This window comes from Entelurus aequoreus, linkage group LG15, assembly GCF_033978785.1.
Source record: "Entelurus aequoreus isolate RoL-2023_Sb linkage group LG15, RoL_Eaeq_v1.1, whole genome shotgun sequence".
NCBI classification, from domain to species: domain Eukaryota; kingdom Metazoa; phylum Chordata; class Actinopteri; order Syngnathiformes; family Syngnathidae; genus Entelurus; species Entelurus aequoreus.
This window is the reverse complement of record NC_084745.1, coordinates 13,651,874-13,664,525: the sequence shown is the minus strand read 5'-3', so window position 1 is coordinate 13,664,525 and position 12,652 is coordinate 13,651,874. Positions and strand designations below refer to the sequence as shown.

The following is a 12,652-nucleotide window of genomic DNA, read 5'->3' as shown; positions in this document are numbered from 1 at the left end:
GGGGCCGTCACAAGGGTCCCCGCGATGACACACTTCTCTAGAATTGTTAAACAGCCAATTAACAAAACCAGAATGATATTATGCGCCTCAACTGTGTTGATTGTTTGTCACTAAGGCGACTAAGTCCCTTTGATTCCAGCGTTAGCTCTGTGACGAAAACAGAAGATCCAGACAGACTGAAGCAGGATCTTAGAACTTTTTAGAATCACTGAGCACTGTCAATTATTCCCCCGTACATTCCACAAGTCACACTAACATAAAGTGACACTTTATGCAGTCGAGGCAGATGGCCGCCCTCGGTAAGTCTGCCACTTCAGGAGGTGTTTGTCCCTGACTTTATTTCCACCTTGATTTAGTTGTTCTAAGCCCGCCTTCATACTTGTGGTACAGTATTCAAGTCTAGACCAAAAGTATAGAACTCAGTGTTTCCCATAAACTGCCAAGATACCTGTGGCGGTGGGGGCGTGGCTATGGGCGTGGTCACCATGACATCATCGAGTAATTTGCATAATTTACTACAATGATATGATTTTCTCTAAAAAGTCTCAAAAAATGTATACTTACTAATAATAACAGTTTTGTTTTAAACGTCCATCCATCCATCCATCCATTTTACAATATAATTACAACACTTTATGTCCATATTTATATACAGCAGGGGTCACCAACCTTTTTGAAACCAAGAGCTACTTCTAGGGTACTAATTAATGCGAAGGGCTACCAGTTTGATACACACTTAAATAAATTGCCAGAAATAGCCAATTTGCTCAATTTACCTTTAACTCTATGTTATTATTAATAATTAATGATATTTACACTTAATTGAACGGTTTAAAAGAGGAGAAAACACGAAAAAAATGACAATTAAATTTTGAAACATAGTTTATCTACAATTACGACTCTTTAAAATTCAAAATTCAACCGAAAAAAAGAAGAGAAAAACTAGCTAATTCGAATCTTTTTGAAAAAATTTAAAAAAAAATTTATGGAACATCATTAGTCATTTTTCCTGATTAATATTAATTTTAGAATTTGGATGACATGTTTTCAATAGGTTAAAATCCAATCTGCACTTTGTTAGAATATATAACAAATTGGACCAAGCTATATTTCTAACAAAGACAAATCGTTATTTCTTCTAGATTTTCCAGAGCAAAAATTTTAAAAGAAATTCAAAAGACTTTGAAATAAGATTTAAATTTGATTCTACAGATTTTCTAGATTTGCCAGAATATTTTTTTTTAATTTTAATCATGATAAGTTTGAAGAAATATTTCACAAATATTCTTTGTCGAAAAAACAGAAGCTAAAATTAAGAATTAAATTAAAATGTATTTATTATTCTTTACAATAAAAAAAAAATACTTGAACATTGATTTAAATTGTCAGGAAATAAGAGGAAGGAATTTAAAAGATAAAAAGGTATATGTGTTTAAAAATCCTAAAATCATTTTTAAGGTTGTATTTTTTCTCTAAAATTGTCTTTCTGAAAGTTATAAGAAGCAAAGTAAAAAAAATAAGTGAAGACCAAGTCTTTAAAATATTTTCTTGGATTTTCAAATTATATTTGAGTTTTGTCTCTCTTAGAATTAAAAATGTCGAGCACAGCGAGACCAGCTTGCTAGTAAATAAATCAAATTTAAAAAATAGAGGCAGCTCACTGGTAAGTGCTGCTATTTGAGCTATTTTTAAAACAGGCCAACGGGCTATTCATCTGGGGCCGTACTTATCAAGCTTCTTAGAGTGCCATTTTACACTTAAGTCCTGAGAATTTGTGAAATTTAGTCCTACTCTCAAACTTAAGAATAAAAGCTTTTTATCAACGTTCTTAAGTCTAAGAATCACTCCTACTCTCCACGATATTTAAGAGACCTTCAGAGGTGTCTTAAGTGGTTAGGAGTTGCCAGCAGGGGATGGCACTGAGGCGAGAGAGAGACGTGCGCGAACGTTCAGGGAACGGAACAATGTTTTTTTTTTTGGATGACGAGCAGCTGATCAAACGGTATCGTTTAGACAGAGCGGATATTATTTTTGTCACAGATTTAATAATTTTCGATTCCTTGTTGATTTCTGCATGTGTCTGCAGTGGGCTAGTATATATAGAGCCACCCACACCAGTTTCAAATTAGTTGCCTAATTAATGAATTGGAAAGAAAATGTTATGACAGTAGCGTATGTGTGTGGCCGTGAGGTGAGTGATGTCAGTGAGTGTGTGGGCGATAGAAGAGAGGGAGCGGTAGCGTGAGTGCCGGCGGGGACTAGTTTGTTTTGTATTATTTTTTAGTTTATTGTCAAAATATACACTCCCATTGTCCACTTAAATATTTCCAAGATATTTCTTTATTCTTAGACAAGGGATTCCCTTCCGTGATTGGTCATTTCTATGGACACAGAAATGACGTCACCTAAAATTCCGTTTACGGCACATAGTAATGTCGTAATTCAGCTCTGAGTGTGACACTTAAGATTCAGTCCTACACTTCGCTGAAAGTGTGAGTAAGACGCTTGATAACTAACTTTTAAGTGCAGCTTTCAGCGAAGAATTTATTTACTCTTAAGTCAACTCTTAGCAGACTTCTTAGGAGTAATTCTAAGAAGCTTGATAAGTACGGCCCCTGGTCCTTACGGGCTACCTGGTGCCTGCGGGCACCGCGTTGGTGACCCCTGATATACAGATTTGAACAATAAGTTATTCACTGAAATATATTTATTAATTGTGGTTCGTACAAAAAATATATCTTATAAAATATAAAATATAAAATGTCTCTTAAAGCTCTGCCCCTTTAATTAGTGCATACTAAATAATTTAACTTTAGCCTACTACTACAACCATATTATTTACCAGCAACATAAAGTGAAACAGAGGCAGAGGTGTCCTGCCACAGTCAGTAACAAATAAACAGAAAACAGTAGTGGTCAAATACAAATAAGACAACAAGAGAAGAATCCTACACTTCTCTTTTGTAAAGTAAATCTGAACAGCCTATATGGGCATCTACATCATTTATATGATTTCCCTGAGAAGCTGGACAGGACAAAAATAAAAAAATTAAATAAAATACATTTTTATTTTTTATTTGTGGCGGACGTAATTATTTCGTGGCGGGCCGCCACAAATAAATGAATGTGTGGGAAACACTGGAACTACTTGGTGCTGTTAGCATAACATTAAAGGGGAATTGCCCTTTATTTTAGAATTTTGCCCATCATTCACAATCCCTATGTAAGACAAAAATAGATATTCTTTTTTTATGCATTCTAAGTCGCAAAATACTGCAAGTATGAGGTGGCTGTTATTGCAAATTGTATTTGTGTTTAGAGAGTAGCTTAAAATGAGCTTCCCCTACTTAAAAGATTGGCAGCTGCCACTGCTGTATATATAGTATAGATATACAGTAGTTAGACATATGTATGTATTTGTGTGTGTATGTACAGTCGTGGTCAAACGTTTACATACACTTGTGAAGGACATATTGTCATGGCTGTCTTGAGTTTCCAATAATTTCTACAACTCTACATGGTGGTGGTAGTATTGTGCTCTGGGCCTGTTTTGCTGCCAATGGAACTGATGCTTTACAGAGAGTAAATGTGACAATGAAAAAGGAGGATTACCTCCAAACTCTTCAGGACAACCTAAACTGGGTCTTGGCAGTTGGGTGTTCCAACAGGACAGTGACCCCAAACACATGTCGAAAGTGGTAAAGGAATGGCTAAATCAGGCTAGAATTAAGGTTTTAGAATGACATTCCCAAAGTCCTGACTTAAACCCCATTAAGAACATGTGGACAATACTGAAGAAACAAGTCCATGTCAGAAAACCAACAAATTTAGCTGAACTGCACCAATTTTGTCAAGAAGAGTGGTCAAAGATTCAACCAGAAGCTTGCCAGAAGCTTGTGGATGGCTACCAAAAGCGCCTTATTGCAGTGAAACTTGCCAAGGGACATGTAACCAAATATTAACATTGCTGTATGTATACTTTTGACCCAGCAGATGTGGTCACATTTTCAGTAGACCCATAATAAATTCATAAAAGAACCAAACTTCATAAATGTTTTTTTGTGACCAACAAGTATGTGCTCCAATCACTCCATCAAAAAAAACAAGAGTTGTAGAAATTATTGGAAACTCAAGACAGCCATGACATTATGTTCTTTACAAGTGTATGTAAACGTTTGACCACGACTGTATACAACACTACTGTTCATACTAAGAATATCCATATTTTGGGGTTTGTAAAAAATTCACAATTATGTTGTTCAAATTAAAATATTGTTTCAACGTACAATGTGGCTTCAAAGTTACACCGGTTTCTGTTAACAATTTAGAGTGAAATGTTGCCACACTTTACATGTTTTCACCTGCAATGTTGGCCGCGCAGACTCGCTTCAGTCCGCAAAACACGAGTAATGACATCACAGACCTATTTTATTGTTGGTATTTGTCTTTTGTATTTTGACTGAATTAAATATGGCCTTGTTTTTGTGCAGTTTTAGCTGATGACCTTTAACATGTTTACCTGACAAAATGTATACTATTTTGGAGTCACATAGATGAGTAACAAGATAAACCTCACATCCACTATATTATGCAGAGCCACACACCTTGCCTCTTTTTCAGAGAATCAAATAAGCCTACTTTTTTTTCTTTTCTTTCTGTGAATGCTTGGTAGCCTTCGCATGCACTGACGAAGGACACCACAGGACAACAGCAGTGAATCACGGTGAATATTCCCACATCTCTTTCTCCAAAGTGAAGGCCAGACCTTGGCAAGCGCCTTTCAAGTAAAACAACCTTGGCGCTGTCAAGCTATGTCAATCACGGCGAGGCCCATTTTATTCCGAATTGCTTTTCTGAATAAAATAAAAGTTTTGGGGGGCAGATCCGGCGCCATCTCTCGACGTCGTGACACGTGGTGCAGAGTGGTAGCGCCGCACTTTCGGCCTGAAATTATTCATGAACCAATTAGTCGCAGCAGTCCAGCTTGAAGCAAATATAATTGGGTGGCAATTATGGATCGGATCCTCTTTGCTGGACCTTGCTGCAAGAGAGGTCTGGCTTATGAGACTAGAACTCGCTGTCATGCCTCTCCAAATGTGAGCATCAGCTGTAGGCGATGGCCGCTGCATGCATGCTCGCAAAAGAGGACCACGCGCGACCGGCGTGCCAATTATTCCATTACAGCTGACGGGCAGAACAATTGCGAAATGGTGGAAGAGACAATCTGCAGAAATAAAAGCAGACAATGAACAAGTGTATCGATTTGTGTGTATCTGTGAAGCCTGGGGTTGGATCAAACTAGCAACAGGGTTAAGTTGCGTCATGTCAGGAGACAAAATGGAAGCAAAATGAAAAAGGGCACAATCAGGTCAAAGTAGCATGCTGCCTAAACGGTCTGCGACAGAAAGTTTGGTGCATGTCAGTTTAAAAATTAGAGCAATGCATAGCAAACACTTGTTTTTTTAATGATAACTAGAGATGTCCGATAATGGCTTTTTTACCAATATTCTGATATTGTCCAACTCTTAATTACTGATACCGATATCAACCGATACCTATATATACAGTCGTGGAATTAACACAATATTATGCCTAATTCTGTTGTGATGCATTAAACAATGTAACAAGGTTTTCCAAAATAAATCAACTCAAGTTATGGAAAAAAATGCCAACATGGCACTGCCATATTTATTATTGAAGTCACAAAGTGCATTATTTTTTTTTAACATGCCTCAAAACAGCAGCTTGGAATTTGGGACATGCATGAGGAGGTTGAGGTGGGCGGGGTTGGGGGGGGTGTATATTGTAGCGTCTCGGAAGAGTTAGTGCTGCAAGGGGCTCTGGGTATTTGTTCTGTTGTGTTTATGTTGTGTTACGGTGCGGATGTTCTCCCGAAACGTGTTTGTCATTCGTGTTTGGTGTGGGTTCACAGTGTGGCGCATATTTGTAACAGTGTTAAAGTTGTTTATACGGTCACCCTCAGTGTGACCTGTATGACTGTTGATCAAGTATGCCTTGCATTCACTTATGTGTGTGAGAAGCCACAGATATTATGAGACTGAGCCGGCACGCAAAGGCAGTGCCTTTAAGGTTTATTGGCGCTCTGTACTTCTCCCTACGCCCGTGTACACAGCGGCGTTTTAAAAAGTCATAAATTTTACCTTTTGAAACAGATACCGATAATTTTGAAACCGATACCGATGATAATTTCCGATATTACATTTTAAAGCATTTATCGGCTGATAATATCGGCAGTCCGATATTATCGGACATCTCTAATGATAACCATAGTAAAACTCACCTACAATTAGTAATACAGTTTTATATTAGAATTATCGAAAAACCATGAGTGATAACTGCACGTTGATAAACTCACAGACTGACTGGCACCAGCTCGCTAGCTTAAATGCTAACATGAAAACATTAAAGGCCTACTGAAATGAATTTTTTTTTATTTAAACGGGAATAGCAGATCCATTCTATGTGTCATACTTTATCATTTAGCGATATTGCCATATTTTTGCTGAAAGGATTTAGTAGAGAAAATCGACGATAAAGTTCGCAACTTTTGCTCGCTGATAAAAAAAGCCTTGCCTGTGCCGGAAGTAGCGTGACGTCAGAGGAGGTAATATTCCTCACAATTTTCCTATGTTTACAATGGAGCGAGAGAGATTCGGAGCGACAAAGCGACGATTACCCCATTAATTTGAGCGAGGATGAAAGATTCGTAGATGAGGAACGTTACAGTGAATGACTAGAGAGGCAGTGATGGATGTATCTTTTTTCGCTCTGACCGTAACTTAGGTACAAGCTGGCTCATTGGATTCCACACTCTCCTTTTTCTATTGTGGATCACGGATTTGTATTTTAAACCACCTCGGATACTATATCCTCTTGAAAATGAGAGTCGAGCACACGAAATGGACATTTAAAGTGACTTTTATCTCCACGACAATACATCGGTGACACACTTAGCTACTGAGCTAACGTGATAGCATCGTTCTCAAATGAAGATAGAAACAAAATAAATAAACCCCTGACTGGAAGGATAGACAGAAGATCAACAATACTATTAAACCATGTACATGTAACTACACGGTTAAAAATTCTCAGCCTGGTAAGGCTTAACAATGCTGTTGCTAACGACGCTAAGGCTAATTTAGCAACTTAGCAACCGGACCTCACAGAACTATGATAAAAAAATTAGCGCTCCACCTACGCCAGCCAGCCCTCATCTTCCCATCAACAGCCGTGCTCACCTGCGTTCCAGCGATCAACGGCGCGACGAAGGACTTCATCCGTGGGTTTGGCGGCAAGCATCGGCTAGGCGTAGTAAGTAGTCCTTGTTGTGTTGCTGTAAGTATTGTACTTAGCCGCTAATACACCGATCGATCCCACCTACAACGTTCTTCTTTGCAGCCTCCATTGTTCATTAAACAAATTGCAAAAGATTCACCAACACAGATGTCCAGAATACTGTGGAATTTTGTCGAAGAAAACAAGAGGTTTTTGTATCGGGTCCGATGGGGTCCAACCACTTCTGTGGATTTTGTGACGTCACGCGCATAAATCATATCCAAAGGAGTTTTTCAACCGGAAGTGTGGCGGGAATTTTAAAATTGCACTTTATAAGTTAACCCGGCCGTATTGGCATGTGTTTCAATGTTAAGATTTCATCATTGATATATAAACTATCAGACTGCGTGGTCGGTAGTAGTGGGTTTCAGTAGGCCTTTAAGCCACACCATTCCCCATTAAGAAACGACACACCCCAATCTAAATTTATATATAAACTACGCAACTAAGATATTTACTTGTGTACATTGTACCTACAAACTGTGCTCTCTTAGAACAGAGTGATCGCTTTATACTCCGAGAAATACGAGTCAGGTGTGTTTTTACGTTGCGTTCAAGGACCGCTAAACAGAGTAGGACGCTATAACGGCCACCGGAATAAAAAAAAAAAAGATAGATATTTTTATGCACTTTTCATTTAAATATTTTAAAGAGCTACAGTAAAAATCAATATTTAAAACAATAAAAGCTTACCCATCAAAACAGATGAAATAGCATAATAGTGCATAATAGTGGCGTTTTCTAACAGTATGCTCATTAGAGTTTTGTTAAAAAAAAAATCACTTGGTCAAATGATTTCAGTCTGTGTATTTTTGAGCACTTTCAACAATACCACAGTAATAACAATAACCGTGTTTGGTCACAATAACTGTGAAATGAAATTGTATGTTACGAAGTATATGAATAAGAGGTTTTTCAAGCTGGTGGTGTTAGTATTAGTAGGGCTGCATAATTAATCACATTTTAATCTCGATTACAAATTTGTCTATCACAAATAAGTCAAGGTGATAGTGGGCGAAATTAACATTTAAAAAGCAGGCTTGGCTGCATGTCAAATCAAGCACTTTCACAGCCAGAAAATCAGCATTGGCTTCACCCCCCCGCCAGAGGCCATTGTGCAAGTGTCCGAACTTTTTCCACCGAGGAGCCGCATTCGGAAAATTGAAGGATTGCGTACTTTTTGTACAATAAAAAGGCTCAAAGCAAACAAATGCACATCAATCCATGCTAAACTTGCTGGACAAAACAGGCACTTTAGCTATGTGTTATAGGTGACAGTGGAAATTAGTGTAACATGTATTAACGGGCCGTCAAAAGAAGTTAATTCATATAATTATTCACAAAAAAATACTGCAATAATCATGTATAACACAGATTAATCACAATTTATTTTGACTGCACATGCTCTTTTACCTTTCAACCTATTCTATCAATAAAATTGCATTTGTGTCGAAATATATACATTTTTTAGGTTAGTTGAAATGTTTACCAACAAGACAATGTAAAGTTGTACTAGTACAACTAGTAATAATTATGATCAATTTTGATTATTATAAATTCAAAAGTTAGATTAATCTGATTTAAACAATTCATCATTTGAAAGCACTATTAATAACTAGCTCGATAATAACAATTCATTTTATTTTGACAATCTGCTGAGGGCCAATAAAAAAATAGCTCCGGGCCAAAATTGGCACCTGGGCCACACATTGGACACCCCTGCCACAGTATATGTTCACACAGCTCCATGATTACACCGATCATCTCGCTGGCAGGCATGAACAACCTTTTTCCGGTCTGCTGCAGCTCGTTGCCTTGATTCACTTCCTTGGAGCCTAACGGCGTGCGTTAAAGACCTCACTGGTGTTATTAGATGGCAACAGGAGTGGACACAGGCACAACACACTGCTCTGATTGTCTCCTTGGAGTCACTAGCAGTAACTAAAATATATAGTATATAGACACTTTTTCATGGAGTGAAACATGTATTGCCAGTGTTGTAGCAAGACGTGCTCCCCTGTTGGAATTCATATGCTACCTGCATCTGCGCGGGGAATGTAGAAAGATTATAGCGTACTGAAGTACAATACTCCGACGTGGTATTACAGTTAAAAACCGGTATATTTTAGAAAGAGATACCGATAAGGCGCACTTAAATTCTTTTTTTTTTCTCTCAAAACTCGACAGTGCGCCTTATAACCTGGTGCGCCTAATGTACGGAATAATTCTGTTTTGCTTACCGACCTCAAAGCTAATTTATTTGGTACATGGTGTAATGATACGTGTGACCATTAGATGACAGTCACACATAAGAGATACGTGTGGTCTGCAATATGACTCAAATAAACAACACCAACATTTTATATGTTCCATTGAAAATATAGAACATTACACACGGCGCTCAAAAATCTATCAAAATGTTTTAGTACGACTTTGGTAAGCTATGAAGCTGCACCGCTTGATGGATTGTACTGTGCTTCAACATACGAGTATTATTATAGTGTGTATAAGGTAAGACATTATCTGGCGTTTTGTTTCGCAATATTATGCAAAAGCAACGTTTCTCACCTTCTGGTACTTGCTGATCTGTATTTGGGATCTGCATAAGTCCTGAAAAATTGCACGCCTCCGCCTTTGTAGACCGTGTCGACACCGTAGTCGATACATTTCTTCTTTTTCTCTATTTTCTTGTTATTGGACATTCATCCTCCGCTGTTGCCATTTCTAATATACAGTAGTGCCATGAAAGCGCTAAAACATACCGGTGTAGTGAGTTTACATTATTCATCCAAGGAACTTTAGCTATTAGAGAGTTCCAGTCGGACGGTTTTTCACGGGACACATTTTCGGCAGATGAGGAGATGCTGCTCCATTATTGATTTAAGTAAAGTCTGAATGTCTTTAAAGCAGTTAGCGCCATCTTTTGACACTTCTTCCACTCCCGTCCTTGCACGCTACACCGCTACAACAAAGATGACGGGGAGAAGACGCTGTCGAAGGTGAGCCACGTAAATAAGACCGCCCACAAAACGGCGCATCCTGAAGCGACTGTCAGAAAGCGGCTTGAAGATGATCTGTAAAACATAATATATTCAACATTTTGACCAAAGAACCACCATTACATGTTATGTAGACCACAAGGAAGTGTTTTACATTTAGAAAAAAAAAAGACTCCTTTAATGCACCTTATAATTCGGTGCGCCTTTTGTATGAAAAAAAAAATCCAAAATAGACCATTCATTGGCAGTGCACTTTATAATCCGGTGTGCCCTATGGTCCGGAAAATACGGTATATATTTCAGACTACACCGCCCTACCGGTATCTTTTGATGTGCTATTGTTACGGTTGTTTTCTCTTCTCTGCACCTAACGGGTGCAACACAGGGCACCCTTTGGCTCAACCCCGCCCCGTGCATGTTTAGGTAGGCTTCTCTGGCGCACGACGACGCAACACAACAAACTTTTCAAAAGAATATGGCGGCTCCGGTACAGACTTCTCGACTCCCGAGTGACGCAATGCTTTGGTCAGCGACTGCATTTGGCAATTGGTGAGTGAGTACAGCTTTATCCAAACATACACCAACTTGCTTGAGAACCTATAGCTCTCCTTGTAGCCACTTTATCACTAATCTCATCTGTTCATGTTGTGCAGTTCTGTTAGCGACTTAGCACAGCAGGTAGCGATAGCTCCTCTCTGCTGCTCGGTGTGTCAAATGTTTAGCACCTCCTTGGCGTGAAAGTACCTCTCCCGATAGCCTGTGCAGACTAAACTAATATAGAGGCTGAGGAGTAGTTTCAAACTGAAGAGCCAGCGGCCTTTACCGCAGTGAACGAGTAGAAGCTCCATCTATCTCCGCGCACAAGAGGCTATAAACCTAATGTTAATTAACAAAATTAACAAAAACTGCTCTGAAGTAATAACGGCTAACTAATTACTTTATAAGAATAAGCACCACGGTACGTTACTGCTTCCTCTCAACACTGGTTATCTAGCCATAAAACACTTCGGCAACCTTAAGCACTTTGCACGTTTAGTTTAAGATACCGGTATATACCGTATATCGCCATTCAGACTAAAAATACCGGAATATCAGCTTTGGTCCATGTCGCCCAGTCCCACCCTGAGATGAGTACAATCGTTACACTAAATAACTATATCATTATTGTCATTTAATAAATGTTTCACACTACAAACGATCAAATGTATGATTATGTCATGCGGGTGTTTACGATTGAACGCGGAACGTGGCTGTTCAAAAATGGATAATAGAGTTAAAAGTATCATGCAATGAGAAAAAGCTACTGAGCGATATGGCCCAGAAAATTATCACGATTCATTTTTTTTCCTATCATCCGTTCTGAATCAGCTTCTTTTTTAATGAAAGGTGATTGTTGTCCCGTGCAGGATTATAGAGAGTAACACATCCCTACTGTTTACTACTGCAGTATCTTGAAACAGACATTTCTACCAAGTTTGACTGAGGTAATATATGCTAACAGCTTACAACTCTCATTTTGTTCATAAGTATAATTGTGTTTACTAGAGGTGCAACAGTACAGGTAACCTACGCTACTGTCCATACCTCGTTTTGGAGTCATGGTTTTGCTTCTTTTTCGGTACGTTTTGTGGGGTAAAGAGATTTTTTGCTTGTCATCACAAACATTCTGCAGTTAAAGTATCATTGCGGTAGTGAATACTATAAGACCTTTACAAACCCAAAACCAGTGAAGTTGGCACATTGTGTAAATCGTAAATAAAAACAGAATACAATGATTTGCAAATCCTTTTCAACTAATATTCAATTGAATAAACTGCAAAGACAAGATATTTAACATTCAAACTGGTAAACTGTTATTTTTTTGCAAATATTAGCTCATTTGGATATTGATGCCTGCATCAGGTTTCAAAAAAACTGGCACAAATGGCAAAAAAGACTGACAAAAGTTGAGGAATGCTCATCAAACACTTATTCGGAACATCCCACAGGTGAACAGGCTCATTGGGAACAGGTGGGTGCTATGATTGGGTATAAAAGTAGCTCCCATGAAATGCTCAGTCATTCACAAACAAGGATGGGGCGAGGGTCACCACTTTGGGAACAAAAACGTGAGCAAATTGTCGAACAGTTTAAGAACATTTCTCAACAAGCTATTGCAAGGAATTTAGGAATTTCACCATCTACGGTGCGCAATATCATCAAAAGGTTCAGAGAATCTGGAGAAATCACTGCACGTAAGCGACAAGGCCGTGACCTTCGATCCCGCAGGCGGTACTGCACCAAAAACTGACATCAGT

General features: G+C 38.5%; 1 protein-coding gene across 1 annotated transcript in view; it reads right to left on the bottom strand.

The window, feature by feature from the left end:
• Positions 1–12,652, bottom strand: part of drosha (drosha ribonuclease III) — a 263,319-nt gene that overhangs the window by 178,996 nt on the left and 71,671 nt on the right.